General features: G+C 35.3%; 1 long non-coding RNA gene across 1 annotated transcript in view; it reads right to left on the bottom strand.

Moving 5' to 3' along the window:
• LOC108360467 (uncharacterized) overlaps positions 1 to 19,942 on the bottom strand; it is a 177,160-nt gene that overhangs the window by 61,617 nt on the left and 95,601 nt on the right. The window lies entirely within an intron of this gene.

Here is a 19,942-nt window from a genome sequence, read left to right as displayed (position 1 = left end):
TAGGTTCGTGAAAAATCTTTCGACAAGAGGAGTAAAATATTTAACATAACATGCTTGAAATTGATAAGAATAAGTGTCAGAAGCAGCTGACAGACATAGTGAATACCAATAATCACCAATATGTACAATATTTGAAAGAAAGAAAAAATCGGACTGGTTTACTTTTCTGTGGAATCGACCACATGTGTACATAGTGCTTGAAAATATCAATTTTTCCCTTACCTTAAACCCCGCTACGGCCTTCTTTAGAAAAAATATATTCGTTTAAAATAAAAATAAGCGATATCGGCCCAATTTTATATAACCCTGCCTGACATGAAAATTTTCTCTGCGATAAGGGTAGTAGCCATTTCTAACAGATTTTAGATCGCTTAAACATATATATTTGAATTTTAAGAACACAAGGCAAATAACAAAATCGGCTAAAAACTGCTAATTATTTTTTACAAAACGGCTAACAAATCGGCTGCCGGCTAAATCGAAATTTCTCCGGCTGTTTGCTATCGCAACTGGCTAAATCTAGCCGGAAAATGTCTGAAATGGCAACACTGACTGAGACGTGTACGAATGCATCTATGTATGTATGTAAATAAATTATTTTCATACATACATACATAAGTACATATTTACATACATGAAAAGACGTTGAAATAGTTTATGTGCACGCATACCCAATTTGCCAAACGACTTGGAATCGAAGTCGATTCCGATGAACTCGGTCAGCAGATGAAAAGCACAGTTCGCCACATAGTGAACCGACTCCATACAAACAATGCAGAAAAATAGGAATGTTCTGAATTTGTTGAAACTTTGCTCCTAAAAGGATTATATCACAGTAATTTCAAAAACGAAATCGTTTTTTGCACCGGTTAGCAATTTTGAAAAAACCGGGTTCTTTTACTTTTTGCTGGTAAAATAAGTCATGATTATTGTTGACATGTAACACATAAAGAAAAAGCCCCAAATTTACTAAAATTAACAATATAAAAATAAAGTATTATTTGATTGAATATTCATTGTGTATTATGCATCAGTGTAAAAACTTAAATCCTCAGAGGAGGAACTGATAAGTGATGCAAATTGTTTTATGCTATTATATATACATATTAGGGATGCCAATCCCGGGATCCCGGTGTTTTGGGGTTTCGAAAATCCCGAGATTTGCTTGCATTAATCCCGGAATTCTGAAAAATTAGAAATATCGAATGATAGTAAGAACTTGTTTGTGAATTTGAAGTATGATTTTTGTAAAATGCCATTTTGACTACAATTAAAAAAAAACTTGACACTGTACTTTTAAAATTGCAGTCTGGGACTTTTTTTGAAGGAGATTTTAATCAATGTACTCATAGCGTCGCTAATGTAAACGAAACAGAAAGCTTTAAGTAAAAGTTACATTATTTTTTTTTTAAATCAATCTAATCAAACATCCTCACGTCGAAAAACTTATAACACCGTGCAACAGTCAATTTTACACACGAAAAAATCAATGTATTATTCACAAAACTAGGGGCCAAATATAGTAAAACTGCGTTTTTAGGATTTTTTTTAAAGGACTTTGAAATTTCTAGAATATGATTGACTAAAAAAAAATTATTCAAAAGATTCGGTGCATTGTAGAATAACAATATGGGTATCAATTAAAAGGAAAAATTCTGTAGACTAGAAAAAAAATTATTTTTGGGTGCAGCAGGACGAATAAGTATTGAAAGTGTTCTTCAAAAACTTTATCCTTGAATATCCTTGGAAATTTCCAATACTTATTTTGGAAAAAAATATATGTCAACGACTAGCTACCACATTAACTACCACATCCTCGAATTTCGTCCTTCTAACTTTATTAGTCTTGGATAAAAAAAAATGTACACTTCTCTTTATAAGATATTGATAGTTACAATATACATAAATGGAGATACTGAAATCATTATTATGGAACCATGTATGCGTTCTAAAAGAACAAACTGATCGTATGATGTACAGTTTAAGTAATTTAATTGTTTTGTATATAAGGGCCAGCCTTTCACCTAAGGAGGCAGGAGTTTATATGGAGGTAAAAAATGTTTTTAATTAAATTTAATATTTTTTGTGTATATAAATAGAAATTGTTGGGTTTAAGAAAGTATAAGTTTTCAGGTATACTTTACAATATACCAATTTTTTAAAAATCAGTTTGTAATTTTTTTGTTTAAAATATATTTTTTTATAAAAACAAGGTATTTTTTGCTTTTAAGTGTTTTTTCTGAAATTTTTATATACGAAGTATACAAATATGCATACAAGAAGCAAGGGGGTTTATTCGCCTTTACAACAAAACCAAATTTTTAAAAATCGGTTAGTAATTTTTTTGTTAATTTTTTTTTTATTATTGAAAAAAGTAACTTCCCTTTTAAGTCTTTTTTCTCAAATTTGTATATGCAAAGTATACAAATACGCATATCAGAAGAAAGAAGGTTTGATTGCTTTTTTGTTTAAGATATTTGATTTTATAAAAAAAGGTATTTTTTCCTTTAATGTTTTTTCTCACATTTTTATATTCGGAGGCTAACTTCGAAAAACGGAGAAATTACTTTTTTTTACCTATGACTCAATCTCTTAAAAAAATGTGTTTGGTCCAATACCCAGCCGCATGCTGTACAGTGGAATGATTCCAGTAACTTCATTTATGTATATTGTAACTATCAATATCTTATAACAAGAAGTTTAAATTTTTTTTATCTAAAACTAATAAAGTTAGAGGACTAAATTCGAGGAGGTGGTAGTTTACATATTAGTCCTTGACATATATATATTTTTTTATACCCGAGCGCACTTGTGCACAAGGGTATTATAACTTTGTTCACATAACGGTTGTTTGTAACAGGCAAAACGAATCAAATGTATACATAAATGATCAGAATGAAAAGAGAAATCGATTAAGCGGTGACTGTCTGTCCGTCCGTCCGTCCGTCTGTCCGTCCGTCTGTGCACACGATAACTCGAGTAAAAATTAAGATATCTTAACGAAACTTGGTACGTGTACTTCTTTCGGGCGTAGGACGGATGGTATTGAAAATGGGCAAAATCGGACAATAACCACGCCTACCTCCCATATAACGGTAATTTTCAGAAATACGAAAACTGCGATATTTTAGTAACTACTGAAGATAATTCACTCAAAATTGATATTTATAATAAATTTTAGACGAAAAATAATAATATTAACATTTTTTTGAAACTGGGCGTAGCCACGCCCACTTATGGTTACATGTGTATATCTTGGCAACCGCTGCATCAATTCCAAACTTGGCACAGTTGTTGGCCCTGGTACAGAAAATTTTTAAAATCGGACAATAACCACGCCCACATCCCATATAACGGTAATTTCGAGAAATACGAAATCCTCGATAAATCAGTAAATATTAAAGCTAATTTATTCAAAATGATGGTTGCAACAATTATTTTCAGGAAATACGTTTATGATAAAATTTTGGAAAATGGGCGTGGCACCGCCCACTTATGATCACGTATATGTATCTCGCTAACCGTTCTAGCAATTTGTACCAAACTCGGTATGGTTATTGTGCTTGCCACATAAAAGTAAACCATTGAAAATTGTTGAAATCGGACTAAAATTACGGCCGCTTTTCATATAACGGTAAATTTCAGAAATGCTTGAAATTTCAATATTTTGAAATTTAAGGACGCTAGTTTACTTAAAGTTTATACACGCCGGCTTATCATGTAGCGGTAGCTTTCGGAAAGGTGGAAAACATATATTTAATACTTGCGCCGGGTATTTAATGTTCGGCTCCGCCCGAACTTAGACTTTCTTACTTGTTTTTAAATAAATACTGGAAATTTCCAAGGATATTCAAAGATAAAGTTTTAAAAGGACATTTTTAACACTTATTCGTCCTGGTACACAAAAAAAATAATTTTTTTTCAGTTATACAGAATTTTTCCTTTTAATTGATATTCATACTGTTACTCTACAATGCACCAAATCTTTTAAATAATTTTTTATTCAGTATAATACGCAGATATACTATATTTGGCTCCAAGTTTTCTGAATATATTACTTTTTTCATGTGTTTTTAAAAATTTTGGTTTTTTATCGCACGGTGTAATTTATCCGACGTGCTGGAAGAAGTTAAAATATTTTATAATGGAGGAGATAGGGCACAAAGAAAAGGGATGTGTGCTTTTAACCAGACCCACCTAAAACATGTATTTCGACCTGCTGAATCCGAATCTGAATTTCGAGTAAATTGAAAAAAAATGGCAAAAATTCGCCATTTCTTTATGGAGTAGAATATTTAAACTTGTTTAGAGAATCTGTTTTTGCATGTTTTTGATTAATGTTTTTTATTAATCGGTACTTGCAAAAGTACCTGGTTTATACATTCTTATACAGTGCACTCGCGGTAACTCGAATACCCGCAAAGTCAAACAACGTGCTAACTCGAACACTTTTATTTCTCTATTGACTACTTTATAACTTGAACAAATGTAAAAAGCGCTGAAACTCGAACAAAATCTTGATACAATACACTGCGAATACAAAAATCCAAATTAATCCGTACACACATTCTTTTCAATCATGTACATCTGTTATAGAGTCCGACCGGTTCCAATTTTTTCAGGTACCGATGCCGATGCCGATTGGCTTATGGGGACGCCGATTCCATAAAAAAAACTGTATTAATTCATAAAATCAGTTAACTTAACGGAGTTAACAAAATAAAAGAAAACAAATAATTGGCTAAAAATATATGTACATACATACATCACATTTATGTACGTTATATAAAACACATTTTTATATGGTGCTAAGCAATCCAGAAATATTTAGGAACATACAATTTCATTTCGTTTTGAACTAAATTGCACTCTTTTGCGCTCAATGCATAAGAACTTATATGATACCTACTATGGATGCCAAAATATCAGGAAAATTGTGATCCCGGGATTTCGGGATATTTTGTAGGTAATCCCTGGATTCCGGGATTCATCCAGGGATTCAAATAGGGTCATAAATTTTATGAATATGAGTAAAATTTCAATATCTGAAAGCATTCAAACATACCATGAAATAAAATAATAATAAAATAATAAAACTATTAATAATAATTTACATATTTTTTTATAATTAATAATTTACGATAAACTGATTGTAACACTCATATATCGCTAGCTTAAAGCTGAAGCACAACACCGGCGAACGGCAAATTTTTCGTCGCGAATGTTCGCTGAGATAATTAAAACACACTGATTTATATGAGAACGCGCACAACCAAAGCAAACGACGAAGTTTGCTCGACGACTGTTCGCGACGATAGATTTATTTCACCACAGCGAAATTACCGCTGTCAAAGTTAGAACACCCGCCGGCATATGAAATTGAACACAGCCAAAGAGAAATGCGAAGTTCGCTCGGCGGCGTTTCGTGGCGATGGATTTATTTCTATCGCTCTGCTGGGCGATGGCGGCAGTACATGCCAAAGGTGGCCGTATGTATTTTTACTTTCAAAAATTTAGAAGGAAACAGCATGTAAGAGAAATTATTTTTGCTGGTTGAAAAATATAGTGACCGATTCGTTAAATCTGGCTTAAAATAAAATAATTTATAATAATTCCCTCTTGCCTTATATTTATATTTGTTATCATTTCATCATTTCTAAATATGGTTTCGTTTTTCAAAATATGGTCACCTTCGCTACCGCTCTATTTCTGTTAAAGTAGGCGAAATAGCAGGGCGAACGGTGAACGACGGCATCGCCCAATTCGGCGAACTTCGCCGTTCGCCGGATATTGTGTTTCAAGCATAACGGTTGTTTGAAACAAGAAAAACGAATCGAGATAGATATAGACAAATATACATAAATGATCAGAATCAAAAGAGAAATCGATTAAGCGGTGACTGTCTGTCCGTCCGTCCGTCTGTCCGTCTGTGCACACGATAACTCGAGTAAAAATTGAGATATCTTAATGAAACTTAGTACGTGCATTTCTATCAGGCGTAGGACGGATGGAAGAGAAAATGAGCAAAATCGGACAGTAACCACGCCAACCTCCCATATAACGGTAATTTTCAGAGATACGAAAACAGCGCCATTTTAGTAACTTCTTATGATTATTCACTCAAAATTGATATTTACAATAATATTAAGACGAGAAATAAGAATATTGTAAATTTTTCGAAAATGGGCGTAGCCACGCCCACTTATGGTTACATGGGTATATCTTGGTAACCGCTGCATCAATTTCTTCCAAACTTGGCATGGTTGTTGGCTTTGATACAAAATACCAAATGGCTGAAAATTTTTAAAATCGGACAATAACTACGCCCACATCCCATATAACGGTAATTTAGAGGAATACGAAATCTTCGGTAAATCAGTAAATATTGAAGCTAATTTATTCAAAATTGATGCTTGCAACAATTTTTTACCAAGAAAATGTTAGTGATAAAATTTTGAAAAATGGGCGTGGCACCGCCCACTTATGATCACATATATGTATCTCGGTAACGGTTCTGCCAATTTGTACCAAACTCGGTATGGTTATTGTACTTACCACATAAAAGCAAAACGTTGAAAATTATTGAAATCGGACTAAATTTAGGCCTATTTTCATTTTACGGTAAATTTCAGAAATGCTAAAAACTTCATATTTCGAAATTTAAGGACGCTAATTTACTCAAAATTGATACACCCCGGCTTACCATGTAGCGATACTTGCGCCGGGTATTTAATGTTCGGCCCCGCACGAACTTAGACTTTCTTACTTGTTTTAATTGTATCTATAAACCATGCGATTGTNGTTCGCTCGGCGGCGTTTCGTGGCGATGGATTTATTTCTATCGCTCTGCTGGGCGATGGCGGCAGTACATGCCAAAGGTGGCCGTATGTATTTTTACTTTCAAAAATTTAGAAGGAAACAGCATGTAAGAGAAATTATTTTTGCTGGTTGAAAAATATAGTGACCGATTCGTTAAATCTGGCTTAAAATAAAATAATTTATAATAATTCCCTCTTGCCTTATATTTATATTTGTTATCATTTCATCATTTCTAAATATGGTTTCGTTTTTCAAAATATGGTCACCTTCGCTACCGCTCTATTTCTGTTAAAGTAGGCGAAATAGCAGGGCGAACGGTGAACGACGGCATCGCCCAATTCGGCGAACTTCGCCGTTCGCCGGATATTGTGTTTCAAGCATAACGGTTGTTTGAAACAAGAAAAACGAATCGAGATAGATATAGACAAATATACATAAATGATCAGAATCAAAAGAGAAATCGATTAAGCGGTGACTGTCTGTCCGTCCGTCCGTCTGTCCGTCTGTGCACACGATAACTCGAGTAAAAATTGAGATATCTTAATGAAACTTAGTACGTGCATTTCTATCAGGCGTAGGACGGATGGAAGAGAAAATGAGCAAAATCGGACAGTAACCACGCCAACCTCCCATATAACGGTAATTTTCAGAGATACGAAAACAGCGCCATTTTAGTAACTTCTTATGATTATTCACTCAAAATTGATATTTACAATAATATTAAGACGAGAAATAAGAATATTGTAAATTTTTCGAAAATGGGCGTAGCCACGCCCACTTATGGTTACATGGGTATATCTTGGTAACCGCTGCATCAATTTCTTCCAAACTTGGCATGGTTGTTGGCTTTGATACAAAATACCAAATGGCTGAAAATTTTTAAAATCGGACAATAACTACGCCCACATCCCATATAACGGTAATTTAGAGGAATACGAAATCTTCGGTAAATCAGTAAATATTGAAGCTAATTTATTCAAAATTGATGCTTGCAACAATTTTTTACCAAGAAAATGTTAGTGATAAAATTTTGAAAAATGGGCGTGGCACCGCCCACTTATGATCACATATATGTATCTCGGTAACGGTTCTGCCAATTTGTACCAAACTCGGTATGGTTATTGTACTTACCACATAAAAGCAAAACGTTGAAAATTATTGAAATCGGACTAAATTTAGGCCTATTTTCATTTTACGGTAAATTTCAGAAATGCTAAAAACTTCATATTTCGAAATTTAAGGACGCTAATTTACTCAAAATTGATACACCCCGGCTTACCATGTAGCGATACTTGCGCCGGGTATTTAATGTTCGGCCCCGCACGAACTTAGACTTTCTTACTTGTTTTAATTGTATCTATAAACCATGCGATTGTGGAACGTATACATCACAAATAACAATGTAAATACCAGGTACTTTTGAAAGTAACGATTAATAAAAAAATATAAAACAAAAATTTACAAAAACAATTTCTCTATTATTATATTATTCTACTCTATAAAGAAATGGCGAATGGAGAATTTTTTGCCATTTTTTCGCAATTTACTAGAATCGGATTCAGCGGGTCGAAATACATGTTGGTAGGTGGGTCTGGTTAAAAACACACACCCCTTTTCCGGTGTTGTTATTATTGCACTTAAAATGTTTTCGTAAGAGCAGCAAAGCATTCGAAGCGGAGTCTTCTAAGCTAGACCTGCAGTTTTTACATACAAACCCCACTGATGAAAAACATATTTCGGCCTCAACACTTTTAGGCTGAACTATCAAAAGGTAGACATAATCCATTTCAAGATAATGACCCCTATCTCCTCCATTACAAAATATTTGAACTTCTTTTACCAGCATGTCGGACAAATTATAAGTTTTTCGATTTGAGGAAGTTTTGATTAGATTGATCTAAAAAATTATCTAAATTTTCCTTGAAACTCTCTGTTTCGTTTACCTTAGCGACGCTATGAGTAAATTCATTGAAATCTTCTTCAAAAAAGANGCCCACTTATGATCACATATATGTATCTCGGTAACGGTTCTGCCAATTTGTACCAAACTCGGTATGGTTATTGTACTTACCACATAAAAGCAAAACGTTGAAAATTATTGAAATCGGACTAAATTTAGGCCTATTTTCATTTTACGGTAAATTTCAGAAATGCTAAAAACTTCATATTTCGAAATTTAAGGACGCTAATTTACTCAAAATTGATACACCCCGGCTTACCATGTAGCGATACTTGCGCCGGGTATTTAATGTTCGGCCCCGCACGAACTTAGACTTTCTTACTTGTTTTAATTGTATCTATAAACCATGCGATTGTGGAACGTATACATCACAAATAACAATGTAAATACCAGGTACTTTTGAAAGTAACGATTAATAAAAAAATATAAAACAAAAATTTACAAAAACAATTTCTCTATTATTATATTATTCTACTCTATAAAGAAATGGCGAATGGAGAATTTTTTGCCATTTTTTCGCAATTTACTAGAATCGGATTCAGCGGGTCGAAATACATGTTGGTAGGTGGGTCTGGTTAAAAACACACACCCCTTTTCCGGTGTTGTTATTATTGCACTTAAAATGTTTTCGTAAGAGCAGCAAAGCATTCGAAGCGGAGTCTTCTAAGCTAGACCTGCAGTTTTTACATACAAACCCCACTGATGAAAAACATATTTCGGCCTCAACACTTTTAGGCTGAACTATCAAAAGGTAGACATAATCCATTTCAAGATAATGACCCCTATCTCCTCCATTACAAAATATTTGAACTTCTTTTACCAGCATGTCGGACAAATTATAAGTTTTTCGATTTGAGGAAGTTTTGATTAGATTGATCTAAAAAATTATCTAAATTTTCCTTGAAACTCTCTGTTTCGTTTACCTTAGCGACGCTATGAGTAAATTCATTGAAATCTTCTTCAAAAAAGAAGACTGCAATTTAAAAGTACAGTTTCAAGCTTTTTGTTAATTGTAGTCAAAACGGCATTTTACAAAAATCATACTTCAAAATTCATAAACAAATTCTTACTATCAATCCAATTTTTCAAATTTTTCGGGATCCCAGGATTAATGCAAGCAAATCCCGGGATTTCCCGGACGTCAAAAACGCCGGGATCCCGGGATTGGCACCCCTAATACCGACCTATTGACATACATATAATGGTCCACAAAATAAAAGAAATGCGATCTTTTGACCGGTTTTGGCATTTGGCATTTGTCTTTTGTTTATTTAATGTTTATTATTTTTTTTATAAAAGTCTAGCTGGTAAACAACAAATACCATACAAATTCAGATTTCAAGCTTTGTACAAAAATTAGAAAAATTCTGCTTATTTTCACCAAAATTTCAAACTATAATCAGATTTTTGGTATGCCCTTTTGTAGACCATTTAATTCTTGTATAACGAAGTACAGTTTCAAGCTGCTCTAAAGTCTCGTTAATTTTTAGTAATTATTTTGCTGGTAGTGCTCTCCATATAAAAGAAAATTGTCGAACATACTTTTGTTTTGCAAAAACGTGAAACACCTTCAACCAAAAAAATTAATTTTTGTGAGCTGTCTGCAAATGTTTTTTGATGTTGGCTATTGTCTGTCGCTTCACCTGAACATATGGAAAGAAATTCCAAATAATCGGCAAAGAATCGGAGACTGGAGTCAACTTGTCAAATAAGGTTAAATTAACCACACAAAGAAATAACTAACACATATATATAATATTTTCGTACTTGATGCACTTATATATTAATGGATTGTCTATTTTCCATCCGAACAAGTTTTTAAAAGAGGATTTATAGACCTTTAAAACGATGCATAACAATATATTGTTAGACTTAGTTTTTTAGGAGTTTTCATCGGTTGAATTTTAATGAGCCCCTATTATTTTTCATTTTTTGAACTTTGATCATCGCTAATTTCAAAAATGTTATGAAAGTTGCCATATATGTGATATTTATCTAAAAGAACATTTATTTTCGAATAAATTGGTACCTCACCTAATGCAATGGCATAAAAATTGTCGAAGTTAAGCAATTTAAGCAAAAATACGGCCTTGAGTTTATATGCGTGTATGTACCGGACGTGCAGATTTTTTGAGCAGTGTGACTAAGGAGTTCGTCAATATTTACTCAAAATTGATATATACAATGGCTCTTAAGCAAACAAGTAAGAAAGTCTAAGTTCGGGCAGAACCGAACATTAAATACCCGACGCAAGTATTAAATATATGTTTTTTCACCTTTCCAAAAGGAACCGCTACATCGTAAGCCGGGCTGTATCAATTTTGAGTAAATAAGCGTCCTTAAATTTCGAAATATTGAAGTTTCAAGCATTTCTGAAATTTACCGATATATGAAAAGCGGCCGTAATTTTAGCCCGATTTCAATAATTTTCAACGTTTTGCTTTTACGTGGCATATATGTGATCATAAGTGGGCGGTGCCACGCCCATTTTCCAAAATTTTACCATAAACGTATTTCTTGGTAAAGAATTGTTGCAAGCATCAATTTTGAATAAATTAGCTTCAATATTTACTGATTTATCGAAGATTTTGTATTTCTCTAAATTACCGTTATATGGGATGTGGGCGTGGTTATTGTCCGATTTTTAGAGTTTTCGGCCATTTAGTATACTGTACCAAGGGCAACAACTGTGCATNATTGTTGCAAGCGTCAATTTTGAATAAATTAGCTTTAATATTTTCTGATTAATCGAAGATTTTCTAATTCTCTAAATTACCGTTATATGGGATGTGGGCGTGGTTATTGTCCGATTTTTAGAGTTTTCGGCCATTTAGTATACTGTACCAAGGGCAACAACTGTGCATAGTTTGGAAGAAATTGGTGCAGCGGTTACCAAGATATGCACATGTAACCATAAGTGGGCGTGGCTACGCCCATTTTCCAAAAATTTATAATATTCTTATTTTTCGTCTAAAAATTATTGTAAATATCAATTTTGAGTGAATAATCTTCAGTAGTTACTAAAATATCGCAGTTTTCGTATTTCTGAAAATTACCGTTATATGGGAAGTAGGCGTGGTTATTGAGCGATTTTAAAAATTTTCGGCCATTTGGTATGTTGTGCGAAGGTCAACAACTGTGCCAAGTTTGGAAGAAATCGGTGCAGCGGTTACCAAGCTATGCACATGTTACCATAAGTGGACGTGGCTACGCCCATTTTCCAAAAAATTATAATTCTCTTATTTTTCGTCTGAAATTTATTGTAAATATCAATTTTGAGTGAATTATCTTCAGTAGTTACTAAAATATCGCAGTTTTCGTATTTCTGGAAATTACCGTTATATGGGAAGTGGGCGTGGTTAAAGTCCGATTTCGCCCATTTTCAATACCAACCTACCTTGGATTAAGGGAAACCTACATACCAAATTTCGTTGAGATATCTCAATTTTTGCTCGAGTTATCGTGTACACGGACAGACGGACAGACGGACAGACGGACAGACGGACGGACGGACAGACAGACAGACATGGCTTAATCGATTTCTTTTTTCATCCTGATCATTTATGTATACATTTGTCTATATCTATCTCGATTCGTTTTGGCTGTTACAAACAACCGTTATGTGAACAAAATTAATATACCCTTGTGCACAAGTGCGCTCGGGTATAAAAATCTATTTTTCATAAAATTTTAGGGAAATGGGCGTGGCACCGCCCACTTGTATCATATATGCGTATCTCAAAACTACTTGACCAATCTAGATCAAATTTGATATTCACATTTTGCTTGGCCTCTTTACGCAACGTTTTGAATACTTTTGAAATCGGACAAAAATCACTCCCCCTGAAATATAGCTAGCCTTGTGTTTTTTGAAACTACCTTTATGTGAGTGGAGCACGTGGTTTTGTTCAATTTAAAAAATATTCAACATGTTTAATTGTTATTGTCATGTAAGCTTTTTAAAAATAAATAAATAAAGTTGGTTATTTTTGGCAATTGATAATTTTTCATTGCAGGGTAATTACTCTGAGTCTGAGGACAACAACGAAACCGGAAAGGGTGTAGGGGTAACATCTGGGATGCAGATAACTCTATCACTAAGGTTACTTACTAAGCCACAACTGAACAAGCAAGTTTTACAACTATAAGCACGCTTCAATTGTTACGTGAAAAAGCTATATCGAACATTGTCCTATTTTTCCGCATAATTACCCAATACAAGCATCGAGATACACACATAAGTTATCGACTTGTCAAACAAAGTGTCTAGCACACTAAAAACCCACATCTGCAATTTTAATGGAAGTGTTCATGCAACATTTAGAGGAAAAGTATATGACGGAGCTGACAACAAACCCGGAGACAAGGAAGAACAAATTCTAGGCTATCTCAACGACCAACACACGAATATAAATTTCACTATGGATAAGGAAAACGAAGGCAAAATAAACTATTTGGACATAACAATTAAAATAAATAAGGTTACCAACAAATGCGAATTCGGGATATAACACACACGATAATACACAATACTTCAAACCACCCTCAACAGCACAAAAATGTAGCCTTTAGACATCTAATAACCAGGCTTGAACGAACCCCATTGGAAAAGGAAGCTTACAACCAGCGTTGCCATTTTAGCGGTTTCCGGCTAGATTTAGCCGGTTTTGATAGCAACTAGCCGGAGAAAATTCGATCTAGCCGGCAGCCGATTTGTTAGCCGGTTTGTAAAAAAAAGTTAGCCGTTTTTAGCCGATTTTACTATTTGCCTAATTTTCAGGTGCAAAAAGTAAACAAGTTGTTCGAAAGCAATAATGCAGACCCAATGAAGATTTTTAATGAACTCAATGTTTTACTTTCGCATCTATGCTCCCTAGTGGTTATTAGCGCGGACACATTTGATCCTATATGCTCCCCGTTGGAACCATACCTTGCTCCATTTCCTCAGTTTTATCACAGTTTTGAAGAGTATTTAAAAACAAAAGTAAGCACAAACGCTTTTGACCACGAAGCCGAGAAAATGGTCGCTATTTTATTATCACTTTAATAAAGGAATTACGCCAACGCCTCCCTACAAATATTGCCACACTAAAAAAAATTGACTTTTTTCGGTTGGAAATGCATTAAGAGTAATTAAACCAAAAGTATTTGTTCAACTACAGCAACAAAAACACAAATATAATGCCGACGAAATAACATCCATAGAGATGCAATGGCAACGGTTAACGTTACATACCTGGAGTAATTTAGACTCAACTGTAAAATTTTGGGCCAAAGTTTATCAATTTCGAAATGCCCTAGGAGAAAACCCTTTTGCTGACCTTTCCAACCTAGTTTTTAGTTTTCTTGTTTTGCCTATAAGTAATGCAGAAGTAGAGCGAATATTTAGTTCAATGTATATAATAACTAGTAATTTTTAGCAAAAAAAAAACCGACTTCAACTCTCATATAAAAAAAAATATATATATATATATCTCATGATTCGCTGATCGGATCTTAACCAGATTAGTACGGGACCACCTCTGAGACACTACCTTTCCGATGCAAAAAGAATTATCGAAATCGGTTGACGTAGTCCAAAGTTATGCGGTAACATACATAAAAAAAAAAAATATATATATATATATTCCGACGAACTGATAACCTCCTCCTTTTTTGGAAGTCGGTTAAAAACTAAGCAAAGAAATCCAATGTGCGTTAAAACGTTAAACGCTATTTTATATATAAGATACGGTTTAAAACGTGAAGAAAAATGCTGCCATAATTTTACTGTAGATGACGATCTCTTAAAATTAATGAATTCAGGTGATATATACCATAGTGATTCATTTGATGATGAGGAATATACACTCGATATAAATTAATGGTGTTAACTAGTCTTTCGTTTCTTGCGATTTATTTAAATAAAGCATGTGAATTTTCACTAAAACATTTTAGCCGTTTTTTGCCAGAGTCTATGTGAAATTTCACTAAAAGTTTTTAGCCGCTTTTTTTTGCCAATCTAGCCGGTCGGCCCAAAAAGTTGTGGCAACACTGCTTACAACAAAGAACTTAATACGATATACGCAATCGCGGAAAATAACGGATACAGAAAGGGCCTAGTAAACAAGATAAGAAGAGAAACAAAAAAGAAGAAGTCAAATAAGAAGGAAAATAACGAAAAGGCTTGGGCAGTCTTGACTTGTACGGGCAAAATGTCATATAGATTGGCTAAGGTATTCCAAAAGTATAACATTAATACAGCATTTAGAACGAAGGACAATGTGGGGAGGATACTACGAAATAGTGCAAACGAGGAAGACCCACTAGACACGCAAGGTGTATATAAGCTGACTTGCGAATGTCAACATAGTTACATAGGACAAACAGGGCACAAGATAAAAACAAGATATCGTGAACATATAAGGGACTACAACAAAAAAATGCTAAAACCTTCTACCACCCCGGAATCGAACTTCGCAAACCATATGGCAGAAAACCATTACACGCCAATGAAAATAGGAAAGACAGCCAAATTTCTCCATGTACAGCACAAAGGACAACGCCTAAACGTATTAGAGAATATGGAGATATACAAACAAAAGACGTTCGTCGGAAAAATAATAAATGAGCAAATAAACACCGCATCTGATATATTAATCGAACCACTCAGGCTACTATACGCAAAACAAAACAGAAACCCTGCAACTACCATAAACAATGAAATGCAGGTCCAAACTACAGAAACGAAGAGAAAGAAAATAACTGATTTTTACCTACCTACGAATCCATGCAACAATTAATCAAAAAAGAGGTGAGCAGCTAATTTCTACCTGTGGATGTACACACAGAACTGAAACTACTGGTTGAACGAAAGAATATAATCCGCTGAGACGTACCTAACTATGAACCAACGACGATTTAACACGTCTACAAATAGTGACAGATAGAGAGGACATTAGGCAGTTAAATTACCTTGTCCAAAATATATAAAAAAAATCTGTTTTATTGACCAAATTATATTGAACATAATATGAATAAATATACAAATTAATTAAACCGCAAAAAATTGTGCTGCAACCCATTTTTTTTAGAAAGGTACACACAATTTATAAGTCGACAAAATTCGGTATCTCGAAGACGGCTAGTTTTAATTAAATAGTACGAGCTATCACATGGTCTTTAAATGCAATTTTAAAAATGTATTACTTTAAGATTTGGCTCTATTAACAAATATATGAGTTTTATAAACAGTTTATCGTAAATTTTGATTAGTTGTATTTCATGGTATGCTTAAATGGTTTCAGTTATTGATTTTTTACTCATATTCATTAAATTTATGTCTCAATGTGAATCCCGCGATAGATCCCGATAAAAAATATCCCGAAATCCCGCGTTCACAATTTACCGCATATTTTGGCATCCCTAATACATATGTATGTACTTCGAGATGGAACTAATGGACTGGACGATTATAGCAAACGAGTCATTATTGGCATATACTTTTCCAAATTTTCGAGTATGAGAAAACCTCTTCTGTAAAATTATCGTGGAAAACTAAGCTTTCTATATTTTTATAATTGGAATAAATTTATTTTAAGGGAAAAAATCGCCAAAAATCGCCAATGGCGATTTCCTAAATTTTTACGTGCAAATATCTAAAAAAACATTGCCAAATTGGCGCGACATCAGCCAAATCTGTACACTCTGGGTAGTACTCACTCCTGGCGAGTCAGCTAAATCATATACATGTTATGTATGTAGATATACACCATGCTGCAAAACTTCATGTGTACAGCATAGTCAAGCAGATCACAGCACAGCAAAAGCACAATCACAGTAAATCGGAAGCAATACATTTTTTTCAATAAACTGCCGATAAAAAGAATACAATTTTCAAAATCACAGCAAAAGCGAAGCCGTTCGAATGAAAATCAAAAATTTCAAAGCGAAGCAAAAGCAAAATAAAAGAGCTGTTGCTGCTGTGCTGACAGTTTTTCAAACCCTGTTTATATGTTACTTACATTCATAATTTTGCTTTAAATAAAAATGTACTGAAAAGTACTGATATTTGTAGCATGAAAGAGTCTAACGTACTGATTTCGCGCATAAGAAATCTGGCAACCCTAAATTAATGAATGAAATGTAGAATAAAAATATGGGTAACTAATGTAATAGAAAATTTCTTTAGAATTTAAAAAATTTAAATGTTTTGGATTCACAAGGACGAGTAGGTACCTTTTAAGCTGACAAAGTTTGAAGAAGAACGAAATTCGAGGATGTTATAGAGTTTATATAAGCCCTTAACATATAATTTTTTCAAAAACAAATATTGCGAAATTTCAAGGATTAAATTTTAAAATGACATTTTCAATATTTACCAGCCCTTCTGTACCAGAAACTTGAATCTGTTTAAATTCGACAGGATTTCCTCATTAATTTTATACCCATACTTCCTCTAAGCACATTACTCCGAATTTTTTAAATCATTTTTGAATTACTGACGTCAGGGGGAAAAACTAAAAACGCAATTTTACTATATTTGGCCCATGGTTTCGCGAATATATTGATATTTGTGTTTAAAATTTACTATCGCGCGGTGTTATATGTATAATAAAAACTAAAAATATTAATTATTAAATAAAAAAAGAAATATAGCCAATCCTGGTCAAGAAAAGGAGTTCCTATTATTTCCATCAGTGCAAATTACAAATCCCGAGAATCACGAGATAACTTACGAAGAATCCCGAGATTTTCGAGACCTTAAAAAGTGCGGGATCCCGGGATTAACATTCCTACTTCATACCAACATAACGTCGGTGATACTGTAAAACGGTCTATGTCTATTAGTATCTACCCTTGACACTTAGATGGTCTCTTACTTGCACCAGAATGCATCTGCAAATCGTTACACCCTAATAAACGAATGACAAAACTGACTTACTTGCACCAGAATGCATGTGCAAATCGTTACACCCTAATAAACGAATGACAAAACTGTCTACCTTTGGCTGATCAGGATGAACGATTGCCAGAAGCGATGAGATACAGATAACAGATCAATTAAGCACCAAAGGTTATAAGTGACATAGAACTGTATGAAAACTATTTAAAATAAAACCCTTTTATGCGGTTTTTGCGAATAACTCGAAAACTGGTTTTGAAGAAAAGGCGAACACCCTATAAAACACGTTAAAACAAATAGTTAGGCATATAAATAAATAAATAACTTAGAAAATATTACCTATTGGTATACATACACTCAAAAAAAATTCTCTTAATTGAAGAAAAACAGCACTCAAAATAAAGAAAAATGGTAACGAAATCGCACTAAAGAATCTTTATCCTCTTTTCATGCCCAACATTTCTTCAAAATGATAGATTACATCCACGGTGCCATATTTTCGTGTACGTTTTTACACATTCCAAATAAAAATTACTCATTCGGGAGAATTTTTTACTCATTCGGAAGAATTTTCGACCTTAAAGTAAGGACGGGTTCTGCGCTTGGCTTGGGACCCGCCACGTAAAAACCACTTCCAGTGAAGAAGCAAGGCAAAGCCTCGGATGAGACCCCCCTTATGATGACGACCACGGCAAAGGCTTAAAGGACTACGATTTGAGGGCATGCACCTGGAATGTCCGGACCCTTAATGGGGAAGGTGCCTCTGCCCGGCTGGTTGATGTCCTCGTAAGGACAAAAGCTGACATCACCGCCATCCAAGAAATGCGTTGGACGGGGCAAGGCAAACAATGTCTGGGGCCTTGCGACGTCTACTACAGCTGCCATGTAAAGGAGCGCAAATTCGGAGTTGGATTTGTGGTGGGAGAGAGACTCCGTCGCCGAGTACTGTCGTTCACCCCGGTGGACGAGCGTCTAGCCACAATCCGCATCAAAGCGAGATTCTTCAACATCTCGCTCATCTGCGCCCATGCCCCGACGGAAGAGAAGGATGAGGCATCCAAGGATCTCTTCTATGAGCGCTTGGAGCGCACGTACGAGCGCTGCCCCCGTCATGATATCAAAATCGTGCTTGGCGACTTCAATGCCAGGGTGGGCAAAGAAGGGATCTTTGGAACCACCGTCGGAAAATTCAGCCTCCACGACGAAACGTCCGACAACGGATTGAGGCTGATCGACTTCGCCGGGGCCCGAAACATGGTAGTATGCAGTACTAGGTTCAAGCATAAAAAGATCCATCAAGCTACCTGGCTGTCTCCGGATCGAAAAACGAGAAACCAAATCGATCATGTTGTGATAGACGGAAGGCACGCTTCCAGTGTTTTAGACGTACGCACACTCCGAGGCCCAAACATCGACTCGGACCACTATCTTGTTGCAGCCAAGATACGCACCCGCCTCTGTGCAGCAAAAAATGTGCGCCCAAATATGCAAGGAAAGCTTAACGTCGAAAAGCTGCAATCACAACAGACAGCCAGCGCTTTCGCTACTCGACTCTCACACCTGCTCTCAGAGAGCACTCTTCAACAAACCGACATATGCGAGCAGTGGAACCACATTTCCCGCTCATTAAGTACCGCCGCCGAAGAAGTAGTCGGATTTCAGCGAGCCCGAAAGAACAACTGGTACGATGAGGAGTGTCAGGAAGCTGCAGAGAAAAAAGATGCCGCCTACAGGGCCACGCTGCGATCGGGCGCAACGCGCGCTATGTGGGACCGCTATAGGGATCTGAAGAGGGAAGCGAGACGTATTTGCCGCAACAAGAAGAGAGAGGCAGAAATACGTGAGTGCGAAGAGCTTGAAATGCTGGCCGACAGGAGGAATGCCCGAAAATTTTACCAGAGAGTTAGGCGACTTACGGAAGGTTTAAAGACCGGGGCGCACTCCTGTAAGAACAATAATGGCGACCTAGTAACTGATGTCCAGAGCGTACTTAAATTATGGAGGGAACACTTTTCCGCCCTACTAAATGGTAGCAGCACGGAAAGTTGTGGAGAAGAAGAACCCGAGCCCGCAGTCGATGATGACGGAGTCGACGTTCCACCGCCTGACTATGACGAGGTACGTATAGCAATAACGCGGCTGAAAAACCACAAAGCCGCTGGAGCTGACAGCCTGCCAGCTGAGCTATTCAAGTACGTCGGCGAGGAGTTGATAAGGTGCATGCATCAACTCTTGTGTCGACATTGGTCAGATGAACGCATGCCCGACGACTGGAATTT

This window comes from Rhagoletis zephyria, unplaced genomic scaffold (assembly GCF_001687245.7).
Source record: "Rhagoletis zephyria isolate East Lansing unplaced genomic scaffold, Rhagoletis_zephyria_1.1 Rzeph_scaffold_00577, whole genome shotgun sequence".
Classification (NCBI taxonomy): domain Eukaryota; kingdom Metazoa; phylum Arthropoda; class Insecta; order Diptera; family Tephritidae; genus Rhagoletis; species Rhagoletis zephyria.
Note: the sequence above shows the minus strand (reverse complement) of the source record. Positions and strands in the feature narration are given on the sequence as shown.